The sequence below is a fragment of the Triturus cristatus genome, chromosome 1_1 (genome assembly GCF_964204655.1).
Source record: "Triturus cristatus chromosome 1_1, aTriCri1.1, whole genome shotgun sequence".
NCBI classification, from domain to species: Eukaryota; Metazoa; Chordata; class Amphibia; order Caudata; family Salamandridae; genus Triturus; species Triturus cristatus.
Window position 1 is genome coordinate 451,776,407 of NC_140579.1, and position 25,950 is coordinate 451,802,356.

Consider the following 25,950-nt stretch of genomic DNA (forward strand, 5'->3'; position numbering starts at 1 on the left):
AATATTCCTCTAAAATCTGGCGAACTACGAATTCCGATTTACTCAGCTGTAATCAGGAGAGAACCCAGGGCTGCATCTTTTAGCCCAACACTGACTCTGAAAAGTAATTCTAAGCGTACTTACCAGTAACTTGTATTTCCTTCCATAGGAATCCATTGTGTGGTTTTCACCAGAAAATTTTCTGTGTCCATTTTTGAAACGTACAAATATTCCTCTAAAATCAGGCGAACTACGAATTCCGATTTACTCAGCTATAATCAGGAGACAACCCAGGGCTGCATCTTTTAACCCAACACTGACTCTGAAAAGTAATTCTAAGCATACTTACCAGTAACTTGTATTTCCTTCCATAGGAATCCATTGTGTGGTTTTCACCAGAAAATTTTCTGTGTCCATTTTTGAAACGTAGAAATATTCGTCAAAAATCAGCCAAAGTACGAATTCCGATTTACTCACCTGTAATCAGGAGAGAACCCAGTGCTGCATCTTTTAGCCCAGCACTGACCCTGAATAGTAATTCTAAGCATACTTACCAGTAACTTGTATTCCCTTCCATAGGAATCCATTGTGTGGTTTTCACCAGAACATTTTCTGTGTCCATTTTTGAAAAGTGCAAATATTCCTCTAAAATCAGCCGAACTACGAATTCCGATGTACTCACCTATTATCAGGAGAGAACCCAGTGCTGCATCTTTTAGCCCAGCACTGATCCTGAAAAGTAATTCTAAGCGTACTTACCAGTAACTTGTATTTCCTTCCATAGGAATCCATTGTGTGGTTTTCACCAGAAAATTTTCTGTGTCCATTTTTGAAACGTACAAATATTCGTCTAAAATCACCCTAACTACGAATTCCGATTTACTCACCTATAATCAAGAGAGAACCCAGGGCTGCGTCTTTAAGCCCAACACTGACCCTGAAAAGTAATTCTAAGCGTACTTACCAGTAACTTGTATTTCCTTCCATAGGAATCCATTGTGTGGTTTTCACCAGAAAAGGTTCTTAGTGTCCAATTTTGAAAAGTGCAAATATTCCTCTAAAATCAGCCGAACTACGAATTCCGATGTACTCACCTATTATCAGGAGAGAACCCAGTGCTGCATCTTTTAGCCCAGCACTGATCCTGAAAAGTAATTCTAAGCATACTTACCAGTAACTTGTATTTCCTTCCATAGGAATCCATTGTGTGGTTTTCACCAGAAAATTTTCTGTGTCCATTTTTGAAACGTACAAATATTCGTCTAAAATCAGCCGAACTACGAATTCCGATTTACTCACCTGTAATCAGGAGAACCCAGTGCTGCATCTTTTAGCCCAGCACTGACCCTGAAAAGTAATTCTAAGTGTACTTACCAGTAACTTGTATTTCCTTCCATAGGAATCCATTGTGTGGTTTTCACTAGAATGTTTTCGGTGTCCATTTTTGAAACTTACAAATATTCCTCTAAAATCAGCCGAACTATGAATTCTGATTTACTCACCTGTTATCAGGAGAGAACCCAGGGCTGCATCTTTTAGCCAAGCACTGACTCTGAAAAGTAATTCTAAGCGTACTTACCAGTAACTTGTATTTCCTTCCATAGGAATCGATTGTGTGGTTTTCACTAGAAAGTTTTCTGTGGCCATTTTTGAAAAGTACAAATATTCCTCTAAAATCAGCCAAAGTACGAATTCCGATAAACTCACCTGTTATCAGGAGAGAACCCAGGGCTGCAGCTTTTAGCCCAGCACTGACTCTGAAAAGTAATTCTAAGAGTACTTACCAGTAACTTGTATTTCCTTCCATAGAAATCCATTGTGTGGTTTTCACCAGAAAAGTTTCTTAGTGTCCAATTTTGAAATGTACAAATATTCCTCTAAAATCAGCCGAACTACAAATTCCAATGTACTCACCTGTTATCAGGAGAGAACCCAGTGCTGTATCTTTTAGCCCAGCACTGACCCTGAAAAGTAATTCTAAGCGTACTTACTAGTAACTTGTATTTCCTTCCATAGGAATCCATTGTGTGGTTTTCACCAGAAAATTTTCTGTGTCCATTTTTGAAACGTACAAATATTCCTCTAAAATCTGGCGAACTACGAATTCCGATTTACTCAGCTGTAATCAGGAGAGAACCCAGGGCTGCATCTTTTAGCCCAACACTGACTCTGAAAAGTAATTCTAAGCGTACTTACCAGTAACTTGTATTTCCTTCCATAGGAATCCATTGTGTGGTTTTCACCAGAAAATTTTCTGTGTCCATTTTTGAAACGTACAAATATTCCTCTAAAATCAGGCGAACTACGAATTCCGATTTACTCAGCTATAATCAGGAGACAACCCAGGGCTGCATCTTTTAACCCAACACTGACTCTGAAAAGTAATTCTAAGCATACTTACCAGTAACTTGTATTTCCTTCCATAGGAATCCATTGTGTGGTTTTCACCAGAAAATTTTCTGTGTCCATTTTTGAAACGTAGAAATATTCGTCAAAAATCAGCCAAAGTACGAATTCTGATTTACTCACCTGTAATCAGGAGAGAACCCAGTGCTGCATCTTTTAGCCCAGCACTGACCCTGAATAGTAATTCTAAGCATACTTACCAGTAACTTGTATTCCCTTCCATAGGAATCCATTGTGTGGTTTTCACCAGAACATTTTCTGTGTCCATTTTTGAAAAGTGCAAATATTCCTCTTAAATCAGCCGAACTACGAATTCCGATGTACTCACCTATTATCAGGAGAGAACCCAGTGCTGCATCTTTTAGCCCAGCACTGATCCTGAAAAGTAATTCTAAGCGTACTTACCAGTAACTTGTATTTCCTTCCATAGGAATCCATTGTGTGGTTTTCACCAGAAAATTTTCTGTGTCCATTTTTGAAACGTACAAATATTCGTCTAAAATCAGCCGAACTACGAATTCCGATTTACTCACCTGTAATCAGGAGAACCCAGTGCTGCATCTTTTAGCCCAGCACTGACCCTGAAAAGTAATTCTAAGTGTACTTACCAGTAACTTGTATTTCCTTCCATAGGAATCCATTGTGTGGTTTTCACTAGAATGTTTTCGGTGTCCATTTTTGAAACTTACAAATATTCCTCTAAAATCAGCCGAACTATGAATTCTGATTTACTCACCTGTTATCAGGAGAGAACCCAGGGCTGCATCTTTTAGCCAAGCACTGACTCTGAAAAGTAATTCTAAGCGTACTTACCAGTAACTTGTATTTCCTTCCATAGGAATCCATTGTGTGCTTTTCACCAGAAAATTTTCTGTGTCCATTTTTGAAACGTACAAATATTCCTCTAAAATCAGCCAAAGTACAAATTCCGATTTACTCAACTGTAATCAGGAGAGAACCCAGTGCTGCATCTTTTAGCCCAGCACTGACCCTGAATAGTAATTCTAAGCATACTTACCAGTAACTTGTATTCCCTTCCATAGGAATCCATTGTGTGGTTTTCACCAGAACATTTTCTGTGTCCATTTTTGAAACGTACAAATATTCGTCTAAAATCACCCTAACTACGAATTCCGATTTACTCACCTATAATCAAGAGAGAACCCAGGGCTGCGTCTTTAAGCCCAACACTGACCCTGAAAAGTAATTCTAAGCGTACTTACCAGTAACTTTTATTTCCTTCCATAGGAATCCATTGTGTGGTTTTCACCAGAAAATGTTCTAAGTGTCCATTTTTGAAACGTACAAATATTCGTCTAAAATCACCCTAACTACGAATTCCGATTTACTCACCTATAATCAGGAGAGAACCCAGGGCTGTGTCTTTTAGCCTAGCACTGACTCTGAAAAGTAATTCTAAGCGTACTTACCAGTAACTTGTATTTCCTTCCATAGGAATCCATTGTGTGGTTTTCACCAGAAAAGGTTCTTAGTGTCCAATTTTGAAAAGTGCAAATATTCCTCTAAAATCAGCCGAACTACGAATTCCGATGTACTCACCTATTATCAGGAGAGAACCCAGTGCTGCATCTTTTAGCCCAACACTGATCCTGAAAAGTAATTCTAAGCGTACTTACCAGTAACTTGTATTTCCTTCCATAGGAATCCATTGTGTGGTTTTCACCAGAAAATTTTCTGTCCATTTTTGAAACGTACAAATATTCGTCTAAAATCAGCCGAACTACGAATTCCGATTTACTCACCTGTAATCAGGAGAACCCAGTGCTGCATCTTTTAGCCCAGCACTGACCCTGAAAAGTAATTCTAAGTGTACTTACCAGTAACTTGTATTTCCTTCCATAGGAATCCATTGTGTGGTTTTCACTAGAATGTTTTCGGTGTCCATTTTTGAAACTTACAAATATTCCTCTAAAATCAGCCGAACTATGAATTCTGATTTACTCACCTGTTATCAGGAGAGAACCCAGGGCTGCATCTTTTAGCCAAGCACTGACTCTGAAAAGTAATTCTAAGCGTACTTACTAATAACTTGTATTTCCTTACATAGGAATCCATTGTGTGGTTTTCACTAGAAAGTTTTCTGTGTCCATTTTTGAAACGTACAAATATTCCTCCAAAATCAGCCAAAGTACGAATTCCGATAAACTCACCTGTTATCAGGAGAGAACCCAGGGCTGCATCTTTTAGCCCAACACTGACCCTGAAAAGTAATTCTAAGCGTACTTACTAATAACTTGTATTTCCTTACATAGGAATCCATTGTGTGGTTTTCACTAGAAAGTTTTCTGTGTCCATTTTTGAAACGTACAAATATTCCTCCAAAATCAGCCAAAGTACGAATTCCGATAAACTCACCTGTTATCAGGAGAGAACCCAGGGCTGCAGCTTTTAGCCCAGCACTGACTCTGAAAAGTAATTCTAAGAGTACTTACCAGTAACTTGTATTTCGTTCCATAGGAATCCATTGTGTGGTTTTCACCAGAAAACTTTCTTAGTGTCCAATTTTGAAATGTACAAATATTCCTCTAAAATCAGCCAAACTACGAATTCCAATGTACTCACCTGTTATCAGGAGAGAACCCAGTGCTGCATCTTTTAGCCCAGCACTGACCCTGAAAAGTAATTCTAAGCATACTTACTAGTAATTTGTATTTCCTTCCATAGGAATCCATTGTGTGGTTTTCACCAGAAAATTTTCTGTGTCCATTTTTGAAACGTACAAATATTCCTCTAAAATCTGGCGAACTACGAATTCCGATTTACTCAGCTGTAATCAGGAGAGAACCCAGGGCTGCATCTTTTAGCCCAACACTGACTCTGAAAAGTAATTCTAAGCATACTTACCAGTAACTTGTACTTCCTTCTATAGGAATCCATTGTGTGGTTTTCACCAGAAAATGTTCTGTGTTCATTTTTGAAACGTACAAATATTCCTCTAAAATCAGCCGAACTACGAATTCTGATTTACTCAGCTGTAATGAGGAGAGAACCCAGGGCTGCATCTTTTTTAGCCCAGCACTGACTCTGAAAAGTAATTCTAAGCGTACTTACCAGTAACTTGTATTTCCTTCCATAGGAATCCATTGTGTGGTTTTCACCAGAAAATTTTCTGTGTCCATTTTTGAAACGTACAAATATTCCTCTAAAATCAGGCGAACTACGAATTCCGATTTACTCAGCTATAATCAGGAGACAACCCAGGGCTGCATCTTTTAACCCAACACTGACTCTGAAAAGTAATTCTAAGCATACTTACCAGTAACTTGTATTTCCTTCCATAGGAATCCATTGTGTGGTTTTCACCAGAAAATTTTCTGTGTCCATTTTTGAAACGTAGAAATATTCGTCAAAAATCAGCCAAAGTACGAATTCCGATTTACTCACCTGTAATCAGGAGAGAACCCAGTGCTGCATCTTTTAGCCCAGCACTGACCCTGAATAGTAATTCTAAGCATACTTACCAGTAACTTGTATTCCCTTCCATAGGAATCCATTGTGTGGTTTTCACCAGAACATTTTCTGTGTCCATTTTTGAAAAGTGCAAATATTCCTCTAAAATCAGCCGAACTACGAATTCCGATGTACTCACCTATTATCAGGAGAGAACCCAGTGCTGCATCTTTTAGCCCAGCACTGATCCTGAAAAGTAATTCTAAGCGTACTTACCAGTAACTTGTATTTCCTTCCATAGGAATCCATTGTGTGGTTTTCACCAGAAAATTTTCTGTGTCCATTTTTGAAACGTACAAATATTCGTCTAAAATCACCCTAACTACGAATTCCGATTTACTCACCTATAATCAAGAGAGAACCCAGGGCTGCGTCTTTAAGCCCAACACTGACCCTGAAAAGTAATTCTAAGCGTACTTACCAGTAACTTGTATTTCCTTCCATAGGAATCCATTGTGTGGTTTTCACCAGAAAAGGTTCTTAGTGTCCAATTTTGAAAAGTGCAAATATTCCTCTAAAATCAGCCGAACTACGAATTCCGATGTACTCACCTATTATCAGGAGAGAACCCAGTGCTGCATCTTTTAGCCCAGCACTGATCCTGAAAAGTAATTCTAAGCATACTTACCAGTAACTTGTATTTCCTTCCATAGGAATCCATTGTGTGGTTTTCACCAGAAAATTTTCTGTGTCCATTTTTGAAACGTACAAATATTCGTCTAAAATCAGCCGAACTACGAATTCCGATTTACTCACCTGTAATCAGGAGAACCCAGTGCTGCATCTTTTAGCCCAGCACTGACCCTGAAAAGTAATTCTAAGTGTACTTACCAGTAACTTGTATTTCCTTCCATAGGAATCCATTGTGTGGTTTTCACTAGAATGTTTTCGGTGTCCATTTTTGAAACTTACAAATATTCCTCTAAAATCAGCCGAACTATGAATTCTGATTTACTCACCTGTTATCAGGAGAGAACCCAGGGCTGCATCTTTTAGCCAAGCACTGACTCTGAAAAGTAATTCTAAGCGTACTTACCAGTAACTTGTATTTCCTTCCATAGGAATCGATTGTGTGGTTTTCACTAGAAAGTTTTCTGTGGCCATTTTTGAAAAGTACAAATATTCCTCTAAAATCAGCCAAAGTACGAATTCCGATAAACTCACCTGTTATCAGGAGAGAACCCAGGGCTGCAGCTTTTAGCCCAGCACTGACTCTGAAAAGTAATTCTAAGAGTACTTACCAGTAACTTGTATTTCCTTCCATAGAAATCCATTGTGTGGTTTTCACCAGAAAAGTTTCTTAGTGTCCAATTTTGAAATGTACAAATATTCCTCTAAAATCAGCCGAACTACAAATTCCAATGTACTCACCTGTTATCAGGAGAGAACCCAGTGCTGTATCTTTTAGCCCAGCACTGACCCTGAAAAGTAATTCTAAGCGTACTTACTAGTAACTTGTATTTCCTTCCATAGGAATCCATTGTGTGGTTTTCACCAGAAAATTTTCTGTGTCCATTTTTGAAACGTACAAATATTCCTCTAAAATCTGGCGAACTACGAATTCCGATTTACTCAGCTGTAATCAGGAGAGAACCCAGGGCTGCATCTTTTAGCCCAACACTGACTCTGAAAAGTAATTCTAAGCGTACTTACCAGTAACTTGTATTTCCTTCCATAGGAATCCATTGTGTGGTTTTCACCAGAAAATTTTCTGTGTCCATTTTTGAAACGTACAAATATTCCTCTAAAATCAGGCGAACTACGAATTCCGATTTACTCAGCTATAATCAGGAGACAACCCAGGGCTGCATCTTTTAACCCAACACTGACTCTGAAAAGTAATTCTAAGCATACTTACCAGTAACTTGTATTTCCTTCCATAGGAATCCATTGTGTGGTTTTCACCAGAAAATTTTCTGTGTCCATTTTTGAAACGTAGAAATATTCGTCAAAAATCAGCCAAAGTACGAATTCTGATTTACTCACCTGTAATCAGGAGAGAACCCAGTGCTGCATCTTTTAGCCCAGCACTGACCCTGAATAGTAATTCTAAGCATACTTACCAGTAACTTGTATTCCCTTCCATAGGAATCCATTGTGTGGTTTTTACCAGAACATTTTCTGTGTCCATTTTTGAAAAGTGCAAATATTCCACTAAAATCAGCCGAACTACGAATTCCGATGTACTCACCTATTATCAGGAGAGAACCCAGTGCTGCATCTTTTAGCCCAGCACTGATCCTGAAAAGTAATTCTAAGCGTACTTACCAGTAACTTGTATTTCCTTCCATAGGAATCCATTGTGTGGTTTTCACCAGAAAATTTTCTGTGTCCATTTTTGAAACGTACAAATATTCGTCTAAAATCAGCCGAACTACGAATTCCGATTTACTCACCTGTAATCAGGAGAACCCAGTGCTGCATCTTTTAGCCCAGCACTGACCCTGAAAAGTAATTCTAAGTGTACTTACCAGTAACTTGTATTTCCTTCCATAGGAATCCATTGTGTGGTTTTCACTAGAATGTTTTCGGTGTCCATTTTTGAAACTTACAAATATTCCTCTAAAATCAGCCGAACTATGAATTCTGATTTACTCACCTGTTATCAGGAGAGAACCCAGGGCTGCATCTTTTAGCCAAGCACTGACTCTGAAAAGTAATTCTAAGCGTACTTACCAGTAACTTGTATTTCCTTCCATAGGAATCCATTGTGTGCTTTTCACCAGAAAATTTTCTGTGTCCATTTTTGAAACGTACAAATATTCCTCTAAAATCAGCCAAAGTACAAATTCCGATTTACTCAACTGTAATCAGGAGAGAACCCAGTGCTGCATCTTTTAGCCCAGCACTGACCCTGAATAGTAATTCTAAGCATACTTACCAGTAACTTGTATTCCCTTCCATAGGAATCCATTGTGTGGTTTTCACCAGAACATTTTCTGTGTCCATTTTTGAAACGTACAAATATTCGTCTAAAATCACCCTAACTACGAATTCCGATTTACTCACCTATAATCAAGAGAGAACCCAGGGCTGCGTCTTTAAGCCCAACACTGACCCTGAAAAGTAATTCTAAGCGTACTTACCAGTAACTTTTATTTCCTTCCATAGGAATCCATTGTGTGGTTTTCACCAGAAAATGTTCTAAGTGTCCATTTTTGAAACGTACAAATATTCGTCTAAAATCACCCTAACTACGAATTCCGATTTACTCACCTATAATCAGGAGAGAACCCAGGGCTGTGTCTTTTAGCCTAGCACTGACTCTGAAAAGTAATTCTAAGCGTACTTACCAGTAACTTGTATTTCCTTCCATAGGAATCCATTGTGTGGTTTTCACCAGAAAAGGTTCTTAGTGTCCAATTTTGAAAAGTGCAAATATTCCTCTAAAATCAGCCGAACTACGAATTCCGATGTACTCACCTATTATCAGGAGAGAACCCAGTGCTGCATCTTTTAGCCCAACACTGATCCTGAAAAGTAATTCTAAGCGTACTTACCAGTAACTTGTATTTCCTTCCATAGGAATCCATTGTGTGGTTTTCACCAGAAAATTTTCTGTCCATTTTTGAAACGTACAAATATTCGTCTAAAATCAGCCGAACTACGAATTCCGATTTACTCACCTGTAATCAGGAGAACCCAGTGCTGCATCTTTTAGCCCAGCACTGACCCTGAAAAGTAATTCTAAGTGTACTTACCAGTAACTTGTATTTCCTTCCATAGGAATCCATTGTGTGGTTTTCACTAGAATGTTTTCGGTGTCCATTTTTGAAACTTACAAATATTCCTCTAAAATCAGCCGAACTATGAATTCTGATTTACTCACCTGTTATCAGGAGAGAACCCAGGGCTGCATCTTTTAGCCAAGCACTGACTCTGAAAAGTAATTCTAAGCGTACTTACTAATAACTTGTATTTCCTTACATAGGAATCCATTGTGTGGTTTTCACTAGAAAGTTTTCTGTGTCCATTTTTGAAACGTACAAATATTCCTCCAAAATCAGCCAAAGTACGAATTCCGATAAACTCACCTGTTATCAGGAGAGAACCCAGGGCTGCATCTTTTAGCCCAACACTGACCCTGAAAAGTAATTCTAAGCGTACTTACTAATAACTTGTATTTCCTTACATAGGAATCCATTGTGTGGTTTTCACTAGAAAGTTTTCTGTGTCCATTTTTGAAACGTACAAATATTCCTCCAAAATCAGCCAAAGTACGAATTCCGATAAACTCACCTGTTATCAGGAGAGAACCCAGGGCTGCAGCTTTTAGCCCAGCACTGACTCTGAAAAGTAATTCTAAGAGTACTTACCAGTAACTTGTATTTCGTTCCATAGGAATCCATTGTGTGGTTTTCACCAGAAAACTTTCTTAGTGTCCAATTTTGAAATGTACAAATATTCCTCTAAAATCAGCCAAACTACGAATTCCAATGTACTCACCTGTTATCAGGAGAGAACCCAGTGCTGCATCTTTTAGCCCAGCACTGACCCTGAAAAGTAATTCTAAGCATACTTACTAGTAATTTGTATTTCCTTCCATAGGAATCCATTGTGTGGTTTTCACCAGAAAATTTTCTGTGTCCATTTTTGAAACGTACAAATATTCCTCTAAAATCTGGCGAACTACGAATTCCGATTTACTCAGCTGTAATCAGGAGAGAACCCAGGGCTGCATCTTTTAGCCCAACACTGACTCTGAAAAGTAATTCTAAGCATACTTACCAGTAACTTGTACTTCCTTCTATAGGAATCCATTGTGTGGTTTTCACCAGAAAATGTTCTGTGTTCATTTTTGAAACGTACAAATATTCCTCTAAAATCAGCCGAACTACGAATTCTGATTTACTCAGCTGTAATGAGGAGAGAACCCAGGGCTGCATCTTTTTTAGCCCAGCACTGACTCTGAAAAGTAATTCTAAGCGTACTTACCAGTAACTTGTATTTCCTTCCATAGGAATCCATTGTGTGGTTTTCACCAGAAAAGATTCTAAGTGTCCAATTTCGAAACGTACAAATATTCCTCTAAAATCAGCTGAACTACGAATTCCGATTTACTCACCTGTAATCAGGAGAGAACCAAGAGCTGCATCTTTTAGCCCAACACTGACTCTGAAAAGTAATTCTAAGCGTACTTACGAGTAACTTGTATTTCCTTCCAAAGGAATCCATTGTGTGGTTTTTACCAGAAAAGGTTCTTAGTGTCCAATTTTGAAATGTACAAATATTCCTCTAAAATCAGCCGAACTACGAATTCTGATGTACTCACCTGTTATCAGGAGAGAACCCAGTGCTGCATCTTTTAGCCCAGCACTGACCCTGAAAAGTAATTCAAAGCGTAATTACCAGTAACTTGTATTTCCTTCCATAGGAATCCATTGTGTGGTTTTCACCAGAAAATGTTCTGTTTCCATTTTTGAAACGTACAAATATTCCTCTAAAATCAGGCGAACTACGAATTCCGATTTACTCAGCTGTAATCAGGAGACAACCCAGGGCTGCATCTTTTAACCCAACACTGACTCTGAAAATTAATTCTAAGCATACTTACCAGTAACTTGTATTTCCTTCCAAAGGAATCCATTGTGTGGTTTTCACCAGAAAATTTTCTGTGTCCATTTTTGAAACGTAGAAATATTCGTCTAAAATCAGCAGAACTACGAATTTCGATTTACTCACCTGTAATCAGGAGAGAACCCAGTGCTGCATCTTTTAGCCCAACACTGTCCCTGAAAAGTAATTCTAAGCGTACTTACCAGTAACTTGTATTTCCTTCCCTAGGAATCCATTGTGTGGTTTTCACCAGAAAATGTTCTAAGTGTCCATTTTTGAAACGTACAAATATTCGTCTAAAATCACCCTAACTACGAATTCCAATTTACTCACCTATAATCAGGAGAGAACCCAGGGCTGCGTCTTTTAGCCTAGCACTGACTCTGAAAAGTAATTCTAAGCGTACTTGCCAGTAACTTGTATTTCCTTCAATAGGAATCCATTGTGTGGTGTTCACCAGAAAAGGTTCTTAGTGTCCAATTTTGAAAAGTACAAATATTCCTCTAAAATCAGCCGAACGACGAATTCCGATGTACTCACCTGTTATCAGGAGAGAACCCAGTGCTGCATCTTTTAGCCCAGCACTGACCCTGAAAAGTAATTCTAAGCATACTTACCAGTAACTTGTATTTCCTTCCACAGGAATCCATTGTGTGGTTTTCACCAGAAAATTTTCTGTGTCCATTTTTGAAACGTACAAATATTCCTCTAAAATCTGGCGAACTACGAATTCCGATTTACTCAGCTGTAATCAGGAGAGAACCCAGGTCTGCATCTTTTAGCCCAACACTGACTCTGAAAAGTAATTCTAAGCATACTTACCAGTAACTTGTAGTTCCTTCCATAGGAATCCATTATGTGGTTTTCACCAGAAAATTTTCTGTGTTCATTTTTGAAACGTACAAATATTCCTCTAAAATCAGCCGAACTACGAATTCCGATTTACTCAGCTGTAATGAGGAGAGAACCCAGGGCTGCATCTTTTTTAGCCCAGCACTGACTCTGAAAAGTAATTCTAAGCGTACCTACCAGTAACTTTTATTTCCTTCCATAGGAATCCATTGTGTGGTTTTCACCAGAAAAGATTCTAAGTGTCCAATTTTGAAACGTACAAATATTCCTCTAAAATCAGCTGAACTACGAATTCCGATTTACTCACCTGTAATCAGGAGAGAACCCAGAGCTGCATCTTTTAGCCCAACACTGACTCTGTAAAGTAATTCTAAGCGTACTTACCAGTAACTTGTATTTCCTTCCATAGGAATCCATTGTGTGGTTTTCACCAGAAAAGGTTCTTAGTGTCCAATTTTGAAACATACAAATATTCCTCTAAAATCAGCTGAACTATGAATTCCGATTTACTCACCTGTAATCAGAAGAGAACCCAGAGCTGCATCTTTTAGCCCAACCCTGACTCTGAAAATTAATTCTAAGCGTACTTATGAGTAACTTGTATTTCCTTCCATAGGAATCCATTGTGTGGTTTTCACCAGAAAAGGTTCTGTGTCCATTTTTGAAATGTACAAATATTCCTCTAAAATCAGGCGAACTACGAATTCCGATTTACTCAGCTGTAATCAGGAGACAACCCAGGGCTGCATCTTTTAACCCAACACTGACTCTGAAAAGTAATTTTAAGCATACTTACCAGTAACTTGTATTTCCTTCCATAGGAATCCATTGTGTGGTTTTCACCAGAACATTTTCTGTGTCCATTTTTGAAACGTACAAATATTCGTCTAAAATCACCCTAACTACGAATTCCGATTTACTCACCTATAATCAGGAGAGAACCCAGGGCTGAGTCTTTTAGCCTAGCACTGACTCTGAAAAAAAATTCTAAGCGTACTTACCAGCAACTTGTATTTCCTTCCATAGGAATCCATTGTGTGGTTTTCACCAGAAAAGGTTCTTAGTGTCCAATTTTGAAAAGTACAAATATTCCTCTAAAATCAGCCGAACTACGAATTCCGATGTACTCACCTGTTATCAGGAGAGAACCCAGTGCTGCATCTTTTAGCCCAGCACTGACCCTGAAAAGTAATTCAAAGCGTACTTACCAGTAACTTGTATTTCCTTCCATAGGAATCTATTGTGTGGTTTTCACCAGAAAATTTTCTGTGTCCATTTTTGAAACGTACAACTATTCCTCTAAAATCAGGAGAACTACGAATTCCGATTTACTCAGCTGTAATCAGGAGACAACCCAGGGCTGCATCTTTTAACCCAACACTGACTCTGAAAAGTAATTTCAAGCATATTTACCAGTAACTTGTATTTCCTTCCATAGGAATCTTTTGTGTGGTTTTCACCAGAAAATTTTCTGTGTCCATTTTTGAAACGTAGAAATATTCGTCTAAAATCAGCCGAACTACGAATTCCGATTTACTCACCTGTAATCAGGAGAGAACCCAGTGCTTCATCTTTTAGCCCAACACTGACCCTGAAAAGTAATTCTAAGTGTACTTACCAGTAACTTGTATTTCCTTCCATAGGAATCCATTGTGTGGTTTTAACCAGAACATTTTCTGTGACCATTTTTGAAATGTACAATTATTCCTCTAAAATCAGCCGATCTACGAATTCCGATTTACTCACCTGTTATCAGGAGAGAACCCAGTGCTGCATCTTTTAGCCCAGCACTGACCCTGAAAAGTAATTATAAGTGTACTTACCAGTAACTTGTATTTCCTTCCAAAGGAATCCATTGTGTGGTTTTTACTAGAAAGTTTTCGGTGTCAATTTTTGAAACGTACAAATATTCCTCTAAAATCAGCCGAACTATGAATTCCGATTTACTCACCTGTTGTCAGGAGAGAACCCAGGGCTACATCTTTTAGCCAAGCACTGACTCTGAAAAGTAATTCTAAGCGTATTTACCAGTAACTTGTATTTCCTTCCATAGGAATCCATTGTGTGCTTTTCACCAGAAAATTTTCTGTGTCCATTTTTGAAACGTACAAATATTCCTCTAAAATCAGCCAAAGTACGAATTCCGATTTACTCAACTGTAATCAGGAGAGAACCCAGTGCTGCATCTTTTAGCCCAACACTGACCCTGAAAAGTAATTCTAAGCGTACTTACCAATAACTTGTATTTCCTTCCATAGGAATCCATTGTGTGGTTTTCACTAGAAAGTTTTCTGTGTCCATTTTTGAAACGTACAAATATTCCTCTAAAATCAGCCGAACTACGAATTCCGATTTACTCACCTGTAATCAGGAGAGAACCCAGAGCTGCATCTTTTTTAGCCCAGCACTGACTCTGAAAAGTAATTCTAAGCGTACTTACCAATAACTTGTATTTCCTTCCATAGGAATCCATTGTGTGGTTTTCACCAGAAAAGAATGTAAGTGTCCAATTTTGAAACATACAAATATTCCTCTAAAATCAGCCGAACTACGAATTCCGATGTACTCACCTGTTATCAGGAGAGAACACAGTGCTGCATCTTTTAGCCCAGCAGTGACCCTGAAAAGTAATTCAAAGCATAATTACCAGTAACTTGTATTTCCTTCCATAGGAATCCATTGTGTGGTTTTCACCAGAAAACTTTCTGTGTCCATTTTTGAAACGTACAAATATTCCTCTAAAATCTGGCGAACTACGAATTCCGATTTACTCAGCTGTAATCAGGAGAGAACCCGGGGCTGCATCTTTTAGCCCAACACTGACTCTGAAAAGTAATTCTAAGCATACTTACCAGTAACTTGTACTTCCTTCCATAGGAATCCATTGTGTGGTTTTCACCAGAAAATTTTCTGTGTTCATTTTTGAAACGTACAAATATTCCTCTAAAATCAGCCGAACTACGAATTCTGATTTACTCAGCTGTAATGAGGAGAGAACCCAGGGCTGCATCTTTTTTAGCCCAGCACTGACTCTGAAAAGTAATTCTAAGCGTACTTACCAGTAACATGTATTTCCTTCCATAGGAATCCATTGTGTGGTTTTCACCAGAAAAGATTCTAAGCGTCCAATTTTGAAACGTACAAATATTCCTCTAAAATCAGCTGAACTACAAATTCCGATTTACTCACCTGTAATCAGGAGAGAACCCAGAGCTGCATCTTTTAGCCCAACACTGACTCTGAAAAGTAATTCTAAGCGTACTTACGAGTAACTTGTATTTCCTTTCAAAGGAATCCATTGTGTGGTTTTTACCAGAAAAGGTTCTTAGTGTCCAATTTTGAAATGTACAAATATTCCTCTAAAATCAGCCGAACTACGAATTCCGATGTACTCACCTGTTATCAGGAGAGAACCCAGTGCTGCATCTTTTAGCCCAGCACTGACCCTGAAAAGTAATTCAAAGCGTAATTACCAGTAACTTGTATTTCCTTCCATAGGAATCCATTGTGTGGTTTTCACCAGAAAATGTTCTGTTTCCATTTTTGAAACGTACAAATATTCCTCTAAAATCAGGCGAACTACGAATTCCGATTTACTCAGCTGTAATCAGGAGACAACCCAGGGCTGCATCTTTTAACCCAACACTGACTCTGAAAAGTAATTCTAAGCATACTTACCAGTAACTTGTATTTCCTTCCAAAGGAATCCATTGTGTGGTTTTCACCAGAACATTTTCTGTGTCCATTTTTGAAACGTAGAAATATTCGTCTAAAATCAGCCGAACTACGAATTTCGATTTACTCACCTGTAATCAGGAGAGAACCCAGTGCTGCATCTTTTAGCCCAACACTGACCCTGAAAAGTAATTCTAAGCATACTTACCAGTAACTTGTATTTCCTTCCATAGGAATCCATTGTGTGGTTTTCACCAGAAATGTTCTAAGTGTCCATTTTTGAAACGTACAAATATTCGTCAAAAATCACCCTAACTACGAATTCCGATTTACTCACCTATAATCAGGAGAGAACCCAGGGCTGCGTCTTTCAGCCTAGCACTGACTCTGAAAAGTAATTCTAAGCGTACTTACCAGTAACTTGTATTTCCTTCCATAGGAATCCATTGTGTGCTGTTCACCAGAAAAGGTTCTTAGTGTCCAATTTTGAAAAGTACAAATATTCCTCTAAAATCAGCCGAACTACGAATTCCGATGTACTCACCTGTAATCAGAAGAGAACCCAGAGCTGCATCTTTTAGCCCAACCCTGACTCTGAAAAGTAATTCTAAGCGTACTTATGAGTAACTTGTATTTCCTTCCATAGGAATCCATTGTGTGGTTTTCACCAGAAAAGGTTCTTAGTGTCCAATTTTGAAATGTACAAATATTCCTCTAAAATCAGCCAAACTACGAATTCCGATGTACTCACCTGTTATCAGGAGAGAACACAGTGCTGCATCTTTTAGCCCAGCAGTGACCCTGAAAAGTAATTCAAAGCGTAATTACCAGTAACTTGTATTTCCTTCCATAGGAATCCATTGTGTGGTTTTCACCAGAAAATTTTCTGTGTCCATTTTTGAAACGTACAAATATTCCTCTAAAATCTGGCGAACTACGAATTCCGATTTACTCAGCTGTAATCAGGAGAGAACCCGGGGCTGCATCTTTTAGCCCAACACTGACTCTGAAAAGTAATTCTAAGCATACTTACCAGTAACTTGTACTTCCTTCCATAGGAATCCATTGTGTGGTTTTCACCAGAACATTTTCTGTGTTCATTTTTGAAACGTACAAATATTCCTCTAAAATCAGCCGAACTACGAATTCCGATTTACTCAGCTGTAATGAGGAGAGAACCCAGGGCTGCATCTTTTTTAGCCCAGCACTGACTCTGAAAAGTAATTCTAAGCGTACTTACCAGTAACATGTATTTCCTTCCATAGGAATCCATTGTGTGGTTTTCACCAGAAAAGATTCTAAGTGTCCAATTTTGAAACGTACAAATATTCCTCTAAAATCAGGCGAACTACGAATTCCGATTTACTCAGCTGTAATCAGGAGACAACCCAGGGCTGCATCTTTTAACCCAACACTGACTCTGAAAAGTAATTCTAAGCATACTTACCAGTAACTTGTATTTCCTTCCATAGGAATCCATTGTGTGGTTTTCACCAGAAAATTTTCTGTGTCCATTTTTGAAACGTAGAAATATTCGTCAAAAATCAGCCAAAGTACGAATTCCGATTTACTCACCTGTAATCAGGAGAGAACCCAGTGCTGCATCTTTTAGCCCAGCACTGACCCTGAATAGTAATTCTAAGCATACTTACCAGTAACTTGTATTCCCTTCCATAGGAATCCATTGTGTGGTTTTCACCAGAACATTTTCTGTGTCCATTTTTGAAACGTACAAATATTCGTCTAAAATCACCCTAACTACGAATTCCGATTTACTCACCTATAATCAAGAGAGCACCCAGGGCTGCGTCTTTAAGCCCAACACTGACCCTGAAAAGTAATTCTAAGCGTACTTACCAGTAACTTTTATTTCCTTCCATAGGAATCCATTGTGTGGTTTTCACCAGAAAATGTTCTAAGTGTCCATTTTTGAAACGTACAAATATTCGTCTAAAATCACCCTAACTACGAATTCCGATTTACTCACCTATAATCAGGAGAGAACCCAGGGCTGTGTCTTTTAGCCTAGCACTGACTCTGAAAAGTAATTCTAAGCGTACTTACCAGTAACTTGTATTTCCTTCCATAGGAATCCATTGTGTGGTTTTCACCAGAAAAGGTTCTTAGTGTCCAATTTTGAAAAGTGCAAATATTCCTCTAAAATCAGCCGAACTACGAATTCCGATGTACTCACCTATTATCAGGAGAGAACCCAGTGCTGCATCTTTTAGCCCAACACTGATCCTGAAAAGTAATTCTAAGCGTACTTACCAGTAACTTGTATTTCCTTCCATAGGAATCCATTGTGTGGTTTTCACCAGAAAATTTTCTGTCCATTTTTGAAACGTACAAATATTCGTCTAAAATCAGCCGAACTACGAATTCCGATTTACTCACCTGTAATCAGGAGAACCCAGTGCTGCATCTTTTAGCCCAGCACTGACCCTGAAAAGTAATTCTAAGTGTACTTACCAGTAACTTGTATTTCCTTCCATAGGAATCCATTGTGTGGTTTTCACTAGAATGTTTTCGGTGTCCATTTTTGAAACTTACAAATATTCGTCTAAAATCAGCAGAACTACGAATTTCGATTTACTCACCTGTAATCAGGAGAGAACCCAGTGCTGCATCTTTTAGCCCAACACTGACCCTGAAAAGTAATTCTAAGCGTACTTACCAGTAACTTGTATTTCCTTCCCTAGGAATCCATTGTGTGGTTTTCACCAGAAAATGTTCTAAGTGTCCATTTTTGAAACGTACAAATATTCGTCTAAAATCACCCTAAATACGAATTCCGATTTACTCACCTATAATCAGGAGAGAACCCAGGGCTGCGTCTTTTAGCCTAGCACTGACTCTGAAAAGTAATTCTTAGCGCACTTACCAGTAACTTGTATTTCCTTCCATAGGAATCCATTGTGTGGTTTTCACCAGAAAAGGTTCTTAGTGTCCAATTTTGAAAAGTGCAAATATTCCTCTAAAATCAGCCGAACTACGAATTCCGATGTACTCACCTATTATCAGGAGAGAACCCAGTGCTGCATCTTTTAGCCCAGCACTGATCCTGAAAAGTAATTCAAAGCGTACTTACCAGTAACTTGTATTTCCTTCCATAGGAATCCATTGTGTGGTTTTCACCAGAAAAGTTTCTGTGTCCATTTTTGAAACGTACAAATATACGTCTAAAATCAGCCGAACTACGAATTCCGATTTACTCACCTGTAATCAGGAGAACCCAGTGCTGCATCTTTTAGCCCAGCACTGACCCTGAAAAGTAATTCTAAGTGTACTTACCAGTAACTTGTATTTCCTTCCATAGGAATCCATTGTGTGGTTTTCACTAGAATGTTTTCGGTGTCCATTTTTGAAACTTACAAATATTCCTCTAAAATCAGCCGAACTATGAATTCTGATTTACTCACCTGTTATCAGGAGAGAACCCAGGGCTGCATCTTTTAGCCAAGCACTGACTCTGAAAAGTAATTCTAAGCGTACTTACCAGTAACTTGTATTTCCTTCCATAGGAATCCATTGTGTGCTTTTCACCAGAAAATTTTCTGTGTCCATTTTTGAAACGTACAAATATTCTTCTAAAATCAGCCAAAGTACAAATTCCGATTTACTCAACTGTAATCAGGAGAGAACCCAGTGCTGCATCTTTTAGCCCAACACTGACCCTGAAAAGTAATTCTAAGCGTACTTACCAATAACTTGTATTTCCTTCCATAGGAATCCATTGTGTGGTTTTCACTAGAAAGTTTTCTGTGGCCATTTTTGAAATGTACAAATATTCCTCTAAAATCAGCCAAAGTACGAATTCCGATAAACTCACCTGTTATCAGGAGAGAACCCAGGGCTGGAGCTTTTAGCCCAGCACTGACTCTGAAAAGTAATTCTAAGAGTACTTACCAGTAACTTGTATTTCCTTCCATAGGAATCCATTGTGTGGTTTTCACCAGAAAAGTTTCTTAGTGTCCAATTTTGAAATGTACAAATATTCCTCTAAAATCAGCCGAACTACGAATTCCAATGTACTCACCTGTTATCAGGACAGAACCCAGTGCTGCATCTTTTAGCCCAGCACTGACCCTGAAAAGTAATTCTAAGCGTACTTACTAGTAACTTGTATTTCCTTCCATAGGAATCCATTGTGTGGTTTTCACCAGAAAATTTTCTGTGTCCATTTTTGAAACGTACAAATATTCCTCTAAAATCTGGCGAACTACGAATTCCGATTTACTCAGCTGTAATCAGGAGAGAACCCAGGGCTGCATCTTTTAGCCCAACACTGACTCTGAAAAGTAATTCTAAGCGTATTTACCAGTAACTTGTATTTCCTTCCATAGGAATCCATTGTGTGGTTTTCACCAGAAAATTTTCTGTGTCCATTTTTGAAACGTAGAAATATTCCTCTAAAATCAGGCGAACTACGAATTCCGATTTACTCAGCTGTAATCAGGAGACAACCCAGGGCTGCATCTTTTAACCCAACACTGACTCTGAAAAGTAATTCTAAGCATACTTACCAGTAACTTGTATTTCCTGCCATAGGAATCCATTGTGTGGTTTTCACCAGAAAATTTTCTGTGTCCATTTTTGAAACGTAGAAATATTCATCAAAAATCAGCCAAAGTACGAATTCCGATTTACTCACCTGTAATCAGGAGAGAACCCAGTGCTGCATCTTTTAGCCCAGCACTGACCCTGAATAGTAATTCTAAGCATACTTACCAGTAACTTGTATTCCCTTCCATAGGAATCCATTGTGTGGTTTTCACCAGAACATTTTCTGTGTCCATTTTTGAAACGTACAAATATTCGTCTAAAATCACCCTAACTACGAATTCCGATTTACTCACCTATAATCAAGAGAGAACCCAGGGCTGCGTCTTTAAGCCCAACACTGACCCTGAAAAGTAATTCTAAGCGTACTTACCAGTAACTTGTATTTCCTTCCATAGGAATCCATTGTGTGGTTTTCACCAGAAAAGGTTCTTAGTGTCCAATTTTGAAAAGTGCAAATATTCCTCTAAAATCAGCCGAACTACGAATTCCGATGTACTCACCTATTATCAGGAGAGAACCCAGTGCTGCATCTTTTAGCCCAGCACTGATCCTGAAAAGTAATTCTAAGCGTACTTACCAGTAACTTGTATTTCCTTCCATAGGAATCCATTGTGTGGTTTTCACCAGAAAATTTTCTGTGTCCATTTTTGAAACGTACAAATATTCGTCTAAAATCAGCCGAACTACGAATTCCGATTTACTCACCTGTAATCAGGAGAACCCAGTGCTGCATCTTTTAGCCCAGCACTGACCCTGAAAAGTAATTCTAAGTGTACTTACCAGTAACTTGTATTTCCTTCCATAGGAATCCATTGTGTGGTTTTCACTAGAATGTTTTTGGTGTCCATTTTTGAAACTTACAAATATTCCTCTAAAATCAGCCGAACTATGAATTCTGATTTACTCACCTGTTATCAGGAGAGAACCCAGGGCTGCATCTTTTAGCCAAGCACTGACTCTGAAAAGTAATTCTAAGCGTACTTACCAGTAACTTGTATTTCCTTCCATAGGAATCGATTGTGTGGTTTTCACTAGAAAGTTTTCTGTGGCCATTTTTGAAAAGTACAAATATTCCTCTAAAATCAGCCAAAGTACGAATTCCGATAAACTCACCTGTTATCAGGAGAGAACCCAGGGCTGCAGCTTTTAGCCCAGCACTGACTCTGAAAAGTAATTCTAAGCGTACTTACCAGTAACTTGTATTTCCTTCCATAGGAATCCATTGTGTGGTTTTCACCAGAAAAGTTTCTTAGTGTCCAATTTTGAAATGTACAAATATTCCTCTAAAATCAGCCGAACTACAAATTCCAATGTACTCACCTGTTATCAGGAGAGAACCCAGTGCTGCATCTTTTAGCCCAGCACTGACCCTGAAAAGTAATTCTAAGCGTACTTACTAGTAACTTGTATTTCCTTCCATAGGAATCCATTGTGTGGTTTTCACCAGAAAATTTTCTGTGTCCATTTTTGAAACGTACAAATATTCCTCTAAAATCTGGCGAACTACGAATTCCGATTTACTCAGCTGTAATCAGGAGAGAACCCAGGGCTGCATCTTTTAGCCCAACACTGACTCTGAAAAGTAATTCTAAGCGTACTTACCAGTAACTTGTATTTCCTTCCATAGGAATCCATTGTGTGGTTTTCACCAGAAAATTTTCTGTGTCCATTTTTGAAACGTAGAAATATTCGTCAAAAATCAGCCAAAGTACGAATTCCGATTTACTCACCTGTAATCAGGAGAGAACCCAGTGCTGCATCTTTTAGCCCAGCACTGACCCTGAATAGTAATTCTAAGCATACTTACCAGTAACTTGTATTCCCTTCCATAGGAATCCATTGTGTGGTTTTCACCAGAACATTTTCTGTGTCCATTTTTGAAAAGTGCAAATATTCCTCTAAAATCAGCCGAACTACGAATTCCGATGTACTCACCTATTATCAGGAGAGAACCCAGTGCTGCATCTTTTAGCCCAGCACTGATCCTGAAAAGTAATTCTAAGCGTACTTACCAGTAACTTGTATTTCCTTCCATAGGAATCCATTGTGTGGTTTTCACCAGAAAATTTTCTGTGTCCATTTTTGAAACGTACAAATATTCGTCTAAAATCAGCCGAACTACGAATTCCGATTTACTCACCTGTAATCAGGAGAACCCAGTGCTGCATCTTTTAGCCCAGCACTGACCCTGAAAAGTAATTCTAAGTGTACTTACCAGTAACTTGTATTTCCTTCCATAGGAATCCATTGTGTGGTTTTCACTAGAATGTTTTCGGTGTCCATTTTTGAAACTTACAAATATTCCTCTAAAATCAGCCGAACTATGAATTCTGATTTACTCACCTGTTATCAGGAGAGAACCCAGGGCTGCATCTTTTAGCCAAGCACTGACTCTGAAAAGTAATTCTAAGCGTACTTACCAGTAACTTGTATTTCCTTCCATAGGAATCCATTGTGTGCTTTTCACCAGAAAATTTTCTGTGTCCATTTTTGAAACGTACAAATATTCCTCTAAAATCAGCCAAAGTACAAATTCCGATTTACTCAACTGTAATCAGGAGAGAACCCAGTGCTGCATCTTTTAGCCCAACACTGACCCTGAAAAGTAATTCTAAGCGTACTTACCAATAACTTGTATTTCCTTCCATAGGAATCGATTGTGTGGTTTTCACTAGAAAGTTTTCTGTGGCCATTTTTGAAAAGTACAAATATTCCTCTAAAATCAGCCAAAGTACGAATTCCGATAAACTCACCTGTTATCAGGAGAGAACCCAGGGCTGCAGCTTTTAGCCCAGCACTGACTCTGAAAAGTAATTCTAAGAGTACTTACCAGTAACTTTTATTTCCTTCCATAGAAATCCATTGTGTGGTTTTCACCAGAAAAGTTTCTTAGTGTCCAATTTTGAAATGTACAAATATTCCTCTAAAATCAGCCGAACTACAAATTCCAATGTACTCACCTGTTATCAGGAGAGAACCCAGTGCTGCATCTTTTAGCCCAGCACTGACCCTGAAAAGTAATTCTAAGCGTACTTACTAGTAACTTGTATTTCCTTCCATAGGAATCCATTGTGTGGTTTTCACCAGAAAATTTTCTGTGTCCATTTTTGAAACGTACAAATATTCCTCTAAAATCTGGCGAACTACGAATTCCGATTTACTCAGCTGTAATCAGGAGAGAACCCAGGGCTGCATCTTTTAGCCCAACACTGACTCTGAAAAGTAATTCTAAGCGTACTTACCAGTAACTTGTATTTCCTTCCAAAGGAATCCATTGTGTGGTTTTCACCAGAAAATTTTCTGTGTCCATTTTTGAAACGTACAAATATTCCTCTAAAATCAGGCGAACTACGAATTCCGATTTACTCAGCTGTAATCAGGAGACAACCCAGGGCTGCATCTTTTAACCCAACACTGACTCTGAAAAGTAATTCTAAGCATACTTACCAGTAACTTGTATTTCCTTCCATAGGAATCCATTGTGTGGTTTTCACCAGAAAATTTTCTGTGTCCATTTTTGAAACGTAGAAATATTCGTCAAAAATCAGCCAAAGTACGAATTCCGATTTACTCACCTGTAATCAGGAGAGAACCCAGTGCTGCATCTTTTAGCCCAGCACTGACCCTGAATAGTAATTCTAAGCATACTTACCAGTAACTTGTATTCCCTTCCATAGGAATCCATTGTGTGGTTTTCACCAGAACATTTTCTGTGTCCATTTTTGAAACGTACAAATATTCGTCTAAAATCACCCTAACTACGAATTCCGATTTACTCACCTATAATCAAGAGAGAACCCAGGGCTGCGTCTTTAAGCCCAACACTGACACTGAAAAGTAATTCTAAGCGTACTTACCAGTAACTTTTATTTCCTTCCATAGGAATCCATTGTGTGGTTTTCACCAGAAAATGTTCTAAGTGTCCATTTTTGAAACGTACAAATATTCGTCTAAAATCACCCTAACTACGAATTCCGATTTACTCACCTATAATCAGGAGAGAACCCAGGGCTGTGTCTTTTAGCCTAGCACTGACTCTGAAAAGTAATTCTAAGCGTACTTACCAGTAACTTGTATTTCCTTCCATAGGAATCCATTGTGTGGTTTTCACCAGAAAAGGTTCTTAGAGTCCAATTTTGAAAAGTGCAAATATTCCTCTAAAATCAGCCGAACTACGAATTCCGATGTACTCACCTATTATCAGGGGAGAACCCAGTGCTGCATCTTTTAGCCCAACACTGATCCTGAAAAGTAATTCTAAGCGTACTTACCAGTAACTTGTATTTCCTTCCATAGAAATCCATTGTGTGGTTTTCACCAGAACATTTTCTGTCCATTTTTGAAACGTACAAATATTCGTCTAAAATCAGCCGAACTACGAATTCCGATTTACTCACCTGTAATCAGGAGAACCCAGTGCTGCATCTTTTAGCCCAGCACTGACCCTGAAAAGTAATTCTAAGTGTACTTACCAGTAACTTGTATTTCCTTCCATAGGAATCCATTGTGTGGTTTTCACTAGAATGTTTTCGGTGTCCATTTTTGAAACTTACAAATATTCCTCTAAAATCAGCCGAACTATGAATTCTGATTTACTCACCTGTTATCAGGAGAGAACCCAGGGCTGCATCTTTTAGCCAAGCACTGACTCTGAAAAGTAATTCTAAGCGTACTTACCAGTAACTTGTATTTCCTTCCATAGGAATCCATTGTGTGCTTTTCACCAGAAAATTTTCTGTGTCCATTTTTGAAACGTACAAATATTCCTCTAAAATCAGCCAAAGTACGAATTCCGATTTACTCAACTGTAATCAGGAGAGAACCCAGTGCTGCATCTTTTAGCCCAACACTGACCCTGAAAAGTAATTCTAAGCGTACTTACTAATAACTTGTATTTCCTTCCATAGGAATCCATTGTGTGGTTTTCACTAGAAAGTTTTCTGTGTCCATTTTTGAAACGTACAAATATTCCTCTAAAATCAGCCAAAGTACGAATTCCGATAAACTCACCTGTTATCAGGAGAGAACCCAGGGCTGCAGCTTTTAGCCCAGCACTGACTCTGAAAAGTAATTCTAAGAGTACTTACCAGTAACTTGTATTTCGTTCCATAGGAATCCATTGTGTGGTTTTCACCAGAAAAGTTTCTTAGTGTCCAATTTTGAAATGTACAAATATTCCTCTAAAATCAGCCGAACTACGAATTCCAATGTACTCACCTGTTATCAGGAGAGAACCCAGTGCTGCATCTTTTAGCCCAGCACTGACCCTGAAAAGTAATTCTAAGCATATTTACTAGTAACTTGTATTTCCTTCCATAGGAATCCATTGTGTGGTTTTCACCAGAAAATTTTCTGTGTCCATTTTTGAAACGTACAAATATTCCTCTAAAATCTGGCGAACTACGAATTCCAATTTACTCAGCTGTAATCAGGAGAGAACCCAGG